The sequence below is a fragment of the Mus musculus genome, chromosome 15, assembly GCF_000001635.26.
Source record: "Mus musculus strain C57BL/6J chromosome 15, GRCm38.p6 C57BL/6J".
Taxonomy (NCBI): Eukaryota; Metazoa; Chordata; class Mammalia; order Rodentia; family Muridae; genus Mus; species Mus musculus.
This window is the reverse complement of record NC_000081.6, coordinates 84616616-84628203: the sequence shown is the minus strand read 5'-3', so window position 1 is coordinate 84628203 and position 11588 is coordinate 84616616. Positions and strand designations below refer to the sequence as shown.

The 11588-nt window shown below is 51.0% G+C and overlaps 1 long non-coding RNA gene across 3 annotated transcripts; it reads left to right on the top strand.

Annotated features, from left to right (window-relative positions):
- The first annotated feature begins 764 nt into the window (after positions 1–764).
- Gm34201 lies at positions 765–10782 on the top strand. Of its 3 annotated transcripts, XR_384298.2 has the most exons (4): positions 765–884; positions 1730–1818; positions 9859–10011; positions 10735–10782. It is a non-coding gene; the product is annotated as a predicted gene, 34201 (long non-coding RNA). The 3 variants fall into 3 exon arrangements; XR_384299.1 differs by lacking the exons at positions 9859–10011; positions 10735–10782 and adding an exon at positions 4906–5091; XR_875525.2 differs by lacking the exons at positions 765–884; positions 1730–1818 and adding an exon at positions 6041–6129.
- The last annotated feature ends 806 nt before the right edge of the window (positions 10783–11588 follow it).

Here is an 11588-nt window from a genome sequence, read left to right as displayed (position 1 = left end):
ATATCTCCTTCTGGAGACCACCAGCATCCCTCGGGTGGCTCATTCTGCTGTGTGTTAGACTGGTTGTCCCTTGGCGGGGGTCTGATTCCTGGGCCCAACATGGCCCAGCAGTGGGTAGAGCCTGTGCCATATGAGTAGGGCAGGTGATGTGGAGGTTTGAAGGCTATGCCTACTGGGCAGTCTTCTTACTTTGAAGACTTTGAACTTGGGTTCTGAGTCTGGTGTCTGCCCTCTATGTGTACTTAAAACCCTATCCTGGGGTAGTCCCTTCAGTGCTCAGTACAATGGAGGCTCTTTACTGCTGATCTGGGTGGTATGGAACTTTATTCAAACTATCCCCTCCTTTGTATAACGAGTCACGGTGGCCAGGGGGATGCCGCCAAGTTGAGATGTCACTGAGTCCTAATTCCATCTGTATGGTACTATTTGAAGATTGTTTTAGGTGGGGAGGGGTTGGCATAATTTTGATATCCCATTTACTAATACAGTCATTCTCATCCTTGAAAATGAAAGCACGTTCCATTTCTGGTTGCCAAAGACCCAGAGTGTCTGTGTATGTATGTCTTCATGTGCTCGGGATTATCTGGTTTGTCCCCCAAGGTGAGTTTTCTGAGTTAAGCGGGTTGTTGGATACAGGTCCATCCCTAGAGCCAGCAATTAGCACTAGAGGAGAGACAGCAGGTGCCCAGGATGATGTAACTCAGTTGCCAGGTAACAAGGGTCACCATAGCAACGGCTGTCTCCTTGGAGTAGTAAAAGCCTTGTTGCCCCACCATCCCCATCTTGAAGACTGGAATGAGGAGTTGACTGACCACTCGGCTGTCTGTCTTCTTGGATTTTTCACCACCTTTTGCCTACTTTGAGCCTGGGGTGGCTGCCTTGGGGTGAGAGGTCCCTGGGACAGAGCTAGAACCCTGGGTCTGCTCCTGGCTTTTCTACAGATTCTCTTGTGTTTCAGCCTTGTTGTGCCTCAGTTTCCTCAAATGCAGATGCTAGTCTCTGCCTCAGTTCCCCCATTTACAATGTAGCAGACCCCTGGGGTGTTGCAGAGACAGAGGTGGGGTGGTAGACTCATCTCTCTTTGCCCATCTCATCTCTACCTCATCTCCTGGTCCTCGTGCTTGCCTTTCTTGTAACAGCAATTCTGCTGCAGACATCTAATTACGCGATTTTCTGCCATCCCTATTGATGTCAGTGTGTATCTAGACTCTCTCTCTCTCTCTCTGGACCAGGTGCTTAGCTTGTTTCTGTCACCCTCCCCATCTTAGCTAGAGTTCCTATTGCTGAGATAAATACCACAACCAAAAGTAGCTCAGGGAGGAAACGGTTCATTTCCGCTTACAGCTCGCACTCCATCATCCAGGGAAGTCAGGGCAGGAACTCAGGGCAGGAACCTAGAGACAGGAGCTGACGGAGAGGCCATGGAGGATGGCTTGCTCAGTCTGTTTTTTGTTTTTTTTTTTCCATAGCACTGTAGGATCACCTGCCCTGGGGTAGCACTGCCCACAGTGAGCCAGGACCTCTCATGTCAATCAAGAAAATGTTTTACAGGCTTGCCCAGAGGCCAGTCTGGTGGGGGCATTTTTCTCGATTGAGGTTCCCTCTTCCAAAATGACTCTAGCTTGTGTCAAGTTGATGCAAAACTGGTCAGCACAGCGTCCATCCCTGGCTAGCTACCTCTCTTATGTTGCAAGCCCCTTCTCTGTGCCTGTGTTTCCCGGTGTTGCAGCTGAAGGCCAGTGCACCTGTCTGCTGAATAATTGCTCAGGATAAGGAGACACCAACCTACCTCAGCCCAGCACAGCACGGCAATGACAAGTGAGTGAACATTACTTGAGGACAGGCCGCTCACTTCCTATAGCTTCAGGTTGCTTAGTTGTCCCTGGATATGGGGCTATTGGAAGAACCAACAATCACGAGTCTCCACCCAAGACTGGCCAGAGCCCATGCTCGGCTGCAGAGAGAGTACTGACTTGCAGCTATCTCTGTCCCAGATCCTGGCCCCCATATCCTTCCTGCTGTCCCCAATTCCACTTCTGTTCTTTATCCTTAAGCCATTAGGTTGCAAGTTGTATATATTTCCTGGGGTGTTGGCTTCTGGCCATCAGATCTAACCACCTCTATCCCCAAATGGGAGGTCCTGGCCCCAGAAGTCACTGCCAGAGGGGCCCAATTCTGAGCCATGTGAGTGGGATGTGGTAAGCTGCCAGGCTTCCTTCATCCTCTATTAGTTGCCATGGAAACATCCTAGCAACCATATAAACAGGATGTGTGCAGCTGGTTTAGCACAGCTGTAGGAAATGGGTAACTTCCTAGGACCATCAGAGATTAGTTGGGGGGCTCTATGACCACAGTGGGGACAAGGGACCTTGGCTCCGTCCCAGCCACAAGCATATCTTTCAGTGATAACGTGTTGATTTTGACAACAACCCAGCCCAGGCATGGTATGTGGACCCTCTCTGTCAGACCTGTGTCCTGCCCTTTGACCTGTAGTGGCTATCATTAGCTTGAAAGAGGGTGGACTGATAAGTAGTAGTTTTTAAGAGCCCATGAGTACATCCTTACTCTGCCTGCTTCCTTCGAGGGCGCCTTTCCAATCCCATGGGAGGCAGGGTCCCACATGGTACACTGACATACACACACAATGCACCTCACACAGACACATATGGGCACACTCCCCAGACACACAGGTGCAGAGCCATGCATTCCTCACACTCCCATGAAGGGGGGGCGGCACAGGAGGTCCCTCTACTGCCTGGGACAGGTTAATTTTAGGGGTGACTGCTGCAAGCCATCCAGCTATATAGCTGGGTCATGTTCTATCTGGAGGTGACATCACCATACAGGGCTTTGGGGTGAAGAGCAGGATTGCCTCCCCCACGCCCCCATCATTAAATGACCATCTAAAGTTATCTGTCATCGCAGAGTTTTGTAGTTGTGAGTGGCGGGCTGTTCTTGTAACTGGCTTATCACTTTTGCCGAGGTTGTGACTATCAAAGTTTCTTGTTTATTCTTGTTTCTCCAGTCACGGTCATTGCTATCTTTATTGTTCTGGATCTAATTATCGTGTCCCTCGGCCTCCATGGCTCTGTGCCAGCTTCTCCAGCCATTACACATTTCACTGGGCGATTCTGTCCCTAGCAGACACATGACCAGACCATGGCAACTAGAGTAATTTCAGATTGTCACTCCCAGAAGGTGGAGGCCAACTGACCTTCTGGGGAGAAGCCAGGAACACTGCCCCAAATGCTTCAGTGACAGGACTTGCTCAGTGCACAGGGTCAGCGCCATGCACGGCCAGCTTGCAGAGCTGGGTGGTGATGGTGTGCGCACCTTTAATCCTAGCACTAGCAAGGCAGAGATGGGCAGATTTCTGAGTTCAAGGCCAGCCTGGTCTACAGAGTGAGTTCCAGGACAGCCAGGGCTACACAGAGAAACCCTGTCTCAAGAAGAAAAAAAAAAAAAGGAAGAAAGAAAGAAAGAAAGAAAGAGAGAGAGAGAGAGAGAAGAAATAACAGAAGGGGCTGGGGAAGTGGCTCAGTTGGTAGAGAGCTTGTCTAGCATGCAAGGATCTGGGTTCAATCCCTTGCACTGCATAAACTGGTTGTGGTGGCTCAAACCTGTCACCCCAGCAAGAGCTGGGGAAATCAGAAATGTAAGGTCCTCTACACTCACACAGTGAGTTCAGGGCCAACCTGGGATCTGGAACTAAGAGAATATCAACAACGAATAAGGGAAGAAGGGAAGGAAGTCCTTTCTACGGTGTGTCTGCTTTCTAGAAGTGGTGCCATTGGGCAGTGCAGTGGCAGGATGTCCCAGCCGAGATGTTCTAGTCACAGTTCACAGGTCTGTGTGTGTGAATGTGTGTGAGTGTGAATTATGCCCAGCTTTATCACGTGCAAATTTATATCTCCATCATCCCTGACAAAGGTTCTAATACCAATACCACGAGAGCTCCCTCCCATCCCTTCATGATGGCACCTCATCTTTCTAGTATAACTGTCATTTCAAGTGTCACATAAGTGCAAATGTCACATAAGTGCAAGGGACGCATAAGTGCAAGGGTTACAAAAGTGCAAGGGTCACATAAATGCAAGTGTCACATAAGTGCAAGGGTTACATAAGTGCAGGGGACACATAAGTGTAAGGGACATATAAGTGCAAGAGTCACGTAAGTGCTAGTTTCACATAAGTGCAAGTGTGACATAAGTGCTAGTGTCACATAAGTGCAAGTGTTACACACTAGTGCTGAGCCTCTGAAAATCATGTCTTCAGTCAGCACGCTGTGATCTGAGTGTGTGCTGGGGGGGTATCCTTTCCTCTGCTGGATCATGCCCTTCAACACAGTTGGGCTCTACTGAAGGCCAGGTGGGGCTGGGGCTAAGGGTGGGCTGGGCTGGGAGTGGGGGTCGTGTGTGTGTGTGTGTGTGTGTGTGCGTGTGCGTGTGCGTGTGTCACAAAGCTGCTCCAAGCCTTGTGAATAGAGCTTGCTTTGATTTTACGTCTTCATTCTCTGAGATAAGAGCAGAGGAAGGTAATGGCTGGAATATAGGGCAGCTGCTCTCTGAGATTTCTGTTTGTTTGAGAGAGGTTCTCATGATGTAGACCAGGCTGGCCTTGAACTCACTGAGACCCACCTGCCTTTTCCTTCCAAGAGATGGATTGGATGCATGCCCCACCCTGCTGAGATTTTTAAGAAGTCCCCATGGCATGGTAGAGCTGTGTGAGGCTCACTGGGCTACTCTGGGTCTAGTCACTGAATGGCCACAGAAGTCAGAGAATAAATACACGGATGAACTCCGGGTAGCAGTGATATGTAGAGAGTGTTTGTGACATTTTAATAATATTTATTTAGTAGCTTTACTGTGTGAAACCGACAACAAAGAGTCATTTTGTCTTGCACAGAGGGCAATTTTATGTGTATCCTTCCGAGATTGCTATTATGAAGGACAAACTGCGCATTTGGTTCAAGCTGCATGGTCTACGGCTCGCCCCACCAAGCCCCCACTGGCTTCCTGCTTGATATGAATGTCTTACCTGCAGGGTACAGGGTACCAACTGAGCCATGGGTTCTCTCAACAAGCCAGAGGCTATTCAGTGAGGTCAGTGGGAGGAGAGGGATACTCACACTCACCTGTCACCCAGTGTGTGGGACCACTCTCAGCGGGAGAGACTCAACTGAGACTTATGTTGAGTCCTAGAGTCCTGACCCAACCTATCCTCATCCTACTGGCTTGGTGTTGTGCCATGGTGTCCCAAGCCTCCTTTTAGGAAGACTCCTGCCCTCCTTGTTTATTGGGTTAGGGAGAGGCTTGGGGCAGGGGGGGCTGGGGTGGTGAACCCAGGCTCTGAGCCTGGATTTGGGTCTAATGTGAATCCTAGGTTGTTTTTTTTTTAATCTGAGGTTGCCTTGTTTCTAATGCCACAGGAGACTCTGAGAGCCCTTTCCCCAAGATGGCTCAGGCAAGGCACTATGTAGCAATAGCAATGTTGGACAGATGAGAGAGAGAGAGAGAGAGAGAGAGAGAGAGAGAGAGAGAGAGAGAGAGAGTTAGTTTAGGTTTGCAATTGCCTGAGGGACTCCTAGCTCAAAGGAAGGGACTTTGAAAACTAAGGCACCTGACAGGGTATGGTTAAGAGACCTGGCCACAGCCGGGTAATTTCCCTTTTGGAAGCTCCTGGGAGGGCCGTCCCCAGATTGCTCCTCCCTGAGCCTCCACAGGGAAGCAACCTCTCTGTCCCCGTTTCCCTTGAGGGGCAGTTACAGGGATAGACAGACTGGCATCTCATAGTTGCCTCAACCTGGTCTTCTAGGCTCCTGAGTCTGTTTGAAAATTCAAGGTCCGCGAGGGCCAGGTCACCCAGAGCCCTGGGTTGCAGAGTCCCACCCCACCTCCCCAGGCAGCCTCCAAAGCAGATCTGAGCTGCCTTTGGAAGCCACTCCTGAGTGGGAGAATTGGCCTCCGATTGTCATGCAAATCTTAGGCTACTCTGATTAGCATATATGCATATTCATTCTGCCTGGCAGGTGGTCCCGGCTCACAGCAGGAGGACACTTCTGGCTGGTTAGAAACAGTTGGAAAGCATTGGAAGAAAGCCGGCTATTGACTGTCCTGCTTAAGCCATAAGGTAGAAGGGAAGTTTGTCTGCTCTGTGGGATTTGGGGTTCATGGGGCCCCATGATGAGAACCTAGCTGGAGATGAGGTACAAACATACAAAGGTCAGGGCACCTGCATCGGTGACTCACAGGCACAGTGACAACGGTGGTGGTTCAGAGCTGTAAAAGGAAGCTGGGCTGACCTGCACCTGAGGAAGAACGTGCCAGTCTCAGGGTGGAGTCACCAGAACACCGGCTACGCTTCAGCTGCAGGTTCCCCTGTCCTTTGTGAAATTATGGCGCACACCTGTAATCCGAGTATTTAGGATTGAGCAAGGAGGACCAAGAGATCAGGGCCGTTCTCAACTGCATAGCTGGCCCACGTGAGGCCAACTCAGAAATCAGCTGGGTAGATGGATCCTTGGTTAGTGCTTACTATTCGACTGTGAGGACCTGAGCTCCGATTTCACAGCACCTATATATAAAAGCTGTGGGTGGTGGTGGTGGTGGTGGTGGTGGTGGTGGTGGTGGTGGGGTGTGTGTGTGTGTGTGTGTGTGTGTGTGTGTGTGTGTGTGTGTGTGTGAAACAAGCAAGTCTCTGAGCTTGATGCTAAGCACTCCAGCCAAAACAGGGTGCCCCAGGTTCTCTAAGAGGCTCTTCTCTGAAAGCAGACAGGACTCCGTGAACAAGCCTGAGGCTCTGAGGCTCAGAGACAGGACTGTTTCCCTGTCTTGCCCTGGTCCTCTCAGTTGCTAGAGGTTCAGTCTTCGTGATGGTGACTGACTGTGACCCATTCCATCATCCTTGAAGCTCCCCCCTGCCCCCCAGCATCTTCCATCTGAGCTTCTCCTTCTATCTTGCCAGTATAGTCACACTAGTTACCTGTTTGGGCATCCTGCTGGATCCTCCTGCCCTAAAATTATCAGGCCCTCTTCATCATTCTGGCTCAGCTGTGGACCTGGCCCTGATTTCACTACTGCAGGGCAGACTCACTCTCTCCCAGCCAGCCTGTTCAGGTAGGGGCGGAGTCACAGCTGCTGCTGGGCAGGCAGAAGGACTGTGTGTTCCAAACTTGGCTTTCCTAGAATGACCACTTACCTCCTGACCTTCTCAGAGTATCACCCAAGATTAAAATCTATTACGAATGAGGAGCTACAGACCTAAAAGCACTCTGAACATCTCCTGTGTGGCAGGAGGAGGCAGCGGGGAAGAGGAACTGGGTGCTGGGTGAGCTGCTTCCCAGAGACTGCAGAGGCCTGGCTGGCTCGGTGCAGAGGGTGGCAGGCCCCTGTCCTGGTGCCATTGTCCTTTTCATTTAGTTTTATTATTTTAAAAGCCTTTGTCTTGCTGAGGTAGGGTCTCTCTGTGTATCTCTCGCTGGCCTGTAACTTGCTTCGTCATCCAGGCTGGCCTTGAACTCATAACAACCTGTCTTCCTCTGCCTCTCAGTACTGGGATTAAAGTTGCACACCACCATATCCAGCTCGCCACCGGCCTTTTAGAAGACCCAGGTGCTGGCCTGTGCACCAGGAAGCCCTAGTTTTCAATAACATCTGCAGCTTCTTGTCTGCAGACAGATGTCTACAGACAGGCTCTTTGAGTCTGAACTTCTGCTAGCACAATAACCCACAAAGTTTCTAGGTTTCTAGGAGTCAAGATCTCATAAAATAATGAAAAAGGAAGTGCAGGGTCCCATGGGGAGCACCCAGGTAGGGAAGCCAGGCTGGTGTTGACTCAAGCTCCAAGAACCTTCTGGAGGTAGCAGGGCTTGGGGCTGCAGAGGGGAGAGGGTCACCCCTCCTTCTGACATTCCATTTTAATAACATTCCACGTGTTCTAATTAAACCTTCTGTGCTCCCTTTGAAATACTAGCAATTACAAAGATGAATAATTGCATAATAAATATTAATTTGCATCATGGTAATGAGGCCCAGAAGCATCCTGCTGTTAAGTGAGAATTTAGCTCTTTCCCCTCCCGTGGGTGGGGGGTAGGGGAAGAGGTGGGGACGCTCCAGTCCAGGAGGGACTCAGCAGGGATCCAAGCTACCTCTGGGCTGCAGGGATAGGCTGTGCTGGATACTCAGAAGCTAGAATTCCACCTGTCTCCACAGTTCAATACAACGCGAGTGTGCATGGCTGCCTTTCTCTGGGCCTAAATAAACAACTGTGGGCAAGGTGAGCACAGAGGTCCCTGCTGACTCCAGCAGTCTAGGGCATGACTGGAAGTTTCTGAGTTGTGTTAATGAGATGCAGCCCCACCCCCACCCCTATTCAGTCTTGCCAGTTGTCACCAAAATAGCCAGAGATGGAGGGCCATGAAGTTTGCTTTGTCTGAAGGGACTGCTCATGTAAGACTCTGACAAGCCTTAGCTACCTGGGAACCTCGCCCCCCCCCTCCCCCGTGGACCACATGGAGCCGGAGATTGATGCAAAAGCAAGAGGAATTTATTGTTCCAGCACTCCAGTGCACTGGGGCCGTCCCACAGTCCCACATTCAAAGGAGAGGTGATGACCCCGGGCAGCCTGTTCGGCCAGTTTTTATACAGTTTCCAGGGGTGGAATAGAGCAACAGCAACTAGGCACAATATGCCTGGCAGAACAGTATGACTTTTAAACTGATTGGTCCTTAGGGAATGAGGTAGTAAGGGCTTCCCTCATCTGCAGGTGGCTGGTGGTCAGTCCCCACTGTGGTCTTTCTGAGGAATGTGACCAGCCTCTCCCTTCTGGAGAGGAGGGCACCTACAAACTCCATGATCTCTTCACTGAGGACTGTCTTTTTCCTATGAGCTTCTGAAATACTGCCTCAGGGAGCCTAGTGATGGAGGACTGGAGTGTCTTGCTCTCTGAGGAGCCCAGGCCCGCGTTCAGGAGACAGTGGCCATCCACTGGATGCTGACTGGGGAGTGAGCCCTTTGCCTTTGCATATGCCAAGCAGGTGCTCTCCACCAAATCTGCCTTCCAGGCCCCTAGGCCCAAGCCTGGCCTCCCGGGCTGTGCAAACCTATGGACTGAGTACAGATCTGAGAAGGACCCTGGGCACACATCTCTCCTCTGGTGACCCTGTACTTCCATGTTAGAAATGGTGAAACTCTGCCTGCTCCTCTCTGGTCAGACAGTTGTAACTTTAATTTGGCAAAGCTGTGACCCTTGTGCTCAGAGCCTCCCTCTGTGCTGGGCCTATTGGTCAGTTTAGTTTGAAAGGATTCAATCCAGGGTTGGTCCGGCCATTTGTTTTGGAGTCAGAGGTGAGGCTGAGTGTCACAGTGGGAGCCTGTGGTAGAGGAAGAGAGCTACTCACCACATGGATGGCAGAAGCAGAGGGGGGCAGGGGAGAGGGACTGTACTAGACCCCACCTGCTGAAGTTCCCACCATCTCCAGTAGCCACTTAGTCTAGGCACATATCATCGGAGAAGTCCATGGATAAGACCATCATGATACAGTTGCCTCAAAACCCTCTGTTAGAGTTCAAGTCAACACACAGGTTTCCGGGGTGGTTTCTGGATCCAAATCCCAGCGTCCCATGTCTGCTCAGTGGAGTCTCTAGGAATTAAGTCACCTCAAGAGAATGCTTCCAGAGTACACAGCTGCCCCTCGGCCTTTCATCCTTCTAACCTCTTTCTCTCTGGATCCCCTGCTGAGCACACCAGAGCAGTCATATACACGATGCTTTCTACAGACTCTCAGTCTCATCAAAGTTATAAATCCACGTCTGTGGGTTTTCCTGGTATAGAAATGTAAAAATATCCCTTCCCTTCCAGACGGACAGGAGCTATGGCCTTCCACCCTGATCTCCCTGGACTCTGCTTGGTGCAGCTGTGGCTCCCAGGATCCTCTAGGCCTCTTGTTCCCTACTCTACCTCCTTTTAACCTAAGAAATCTCCATCCCCGATGCCTGCCGGTTGCTGAAGCTGGTGAGTCCTGCTGCAGTTGTGGGGCCTGAGGGTAGCTTGGGAGAGGGGGGGGGCTCTACCTGACTAGGGTATAGAATGTGGGGGAGGGGTGTGGGGAGAAGTCCAGCTGGGGAAGTGCCTGCTGTGCAAATGTAAGGGCTTGAGTTGGAACCTCCAGCAGCCATGTTATACCCAGGCTCCTGTATGTAACTCCAGTTTTGGGGCGGGGTCTCTCATGGGTCAGTTCTCCTAAGGGAACTGATGGACTCCTGCCTTTCAAACTCGGGGTGGAGGGTGATTGAGGAAGACACGCGCACTCTCCCTCCACCTCTAGTTTCCATGCGCACACTGCAGGCACGCAGCCTTTTGTGTGCATGTGCCCACACGAATGCATGTGATTAAGGGGTATACATGCCCTTCACACGTAAGCACCCACATTTACCCACAGTACGCGTCCTGGTTGTGAGGCACATACCTGTTGATGTGTTAGAATGGCAGGGTAGCGCCAAAGCAACATGCTAGGCCCAAGCGGTTCCACGTGGAAGAGGTTTTATTGGAAGGGAGAGACAAAGGAGTGGTGGAGAGAGAAGAGGAGGCGAGAAGAGAGGGAAGAGAAAGAAAGAAAGAAAAAGAGAGAGTGAGGAAGGGGCGTTCTCCTTATTTATAAGGAAAATGATGTAACACAAATAAGAGTGGGAGGTAAACCCAGTGAGTGATGGGAATATGGTGCCTGTTGCATCATAGGTTTGAAATGCCCTGATGCCAACACCTGTAATCCTGGCACTTGTGTGGAAGGCAGAGGCAGGAGGATCTTGCGTTCGAGGGCAGCCTGGACTGCATAGTGAGTTCAAAGTCAGCCTGTTTCACCCTGAGGTTCTCATGGGGACCAGGCCATGTGGGTCACAGTGGTTTATGACCACGGGAAAGTGTCAGGAAGCAGGGAAGGGATGGAGGTGGGGGAATCTGCAAATAGCGAGACAGGGAAGAAGTTGCAGAAGTGGGTTCAGGACCTTTGGAAAATTCCACCAGACTCCTCCCCTCCTGGAAGAGAAAGAGCACTTAGGCACCCCTCCCATCTGGAAGGGAGAGGCTATTTACATTCCTCAGACCACAAGGGGGCGCGGTGGGGAACCGACCGTCGGCCACCTGCAGGTCGGGGAGGCCCAGAGCAGGGAGACACAATGTGGACCTACAGACAAGGGAAGTCCTTGCCACCTTATTCCCTAAAGACCAATCAGTTTAAAAGTCACACTGTTCTGCCAATCACATTGTGCCTAATGGCTGCTGCTCTGAAAATTGTATAAAAACTTGCCAAACAGGCTGCGTGGGGTTGTCCTCTCTCTCCTTTGTGTGCAGGGCAACCCCAGCATGCTGGAATAATAAAATTCCTCTTGCTTTTGCAATGATCCCCGGCTCTGAGTTGTTCACTCAAGGGGTCTCAGAGTTAAGGCTCATCAGAGTCTTAGAAAATCAGCAGAGGACAGAATTGCAGAGAATAAGACTGAGAGCAGCAGGGAGCCTCAGAAGGTCCAGAGAAGGGTTAATTTATACAGCAGGGGATTCCTGAAGGTGCCAGGGAAATGGCAGACCAGGCTGGC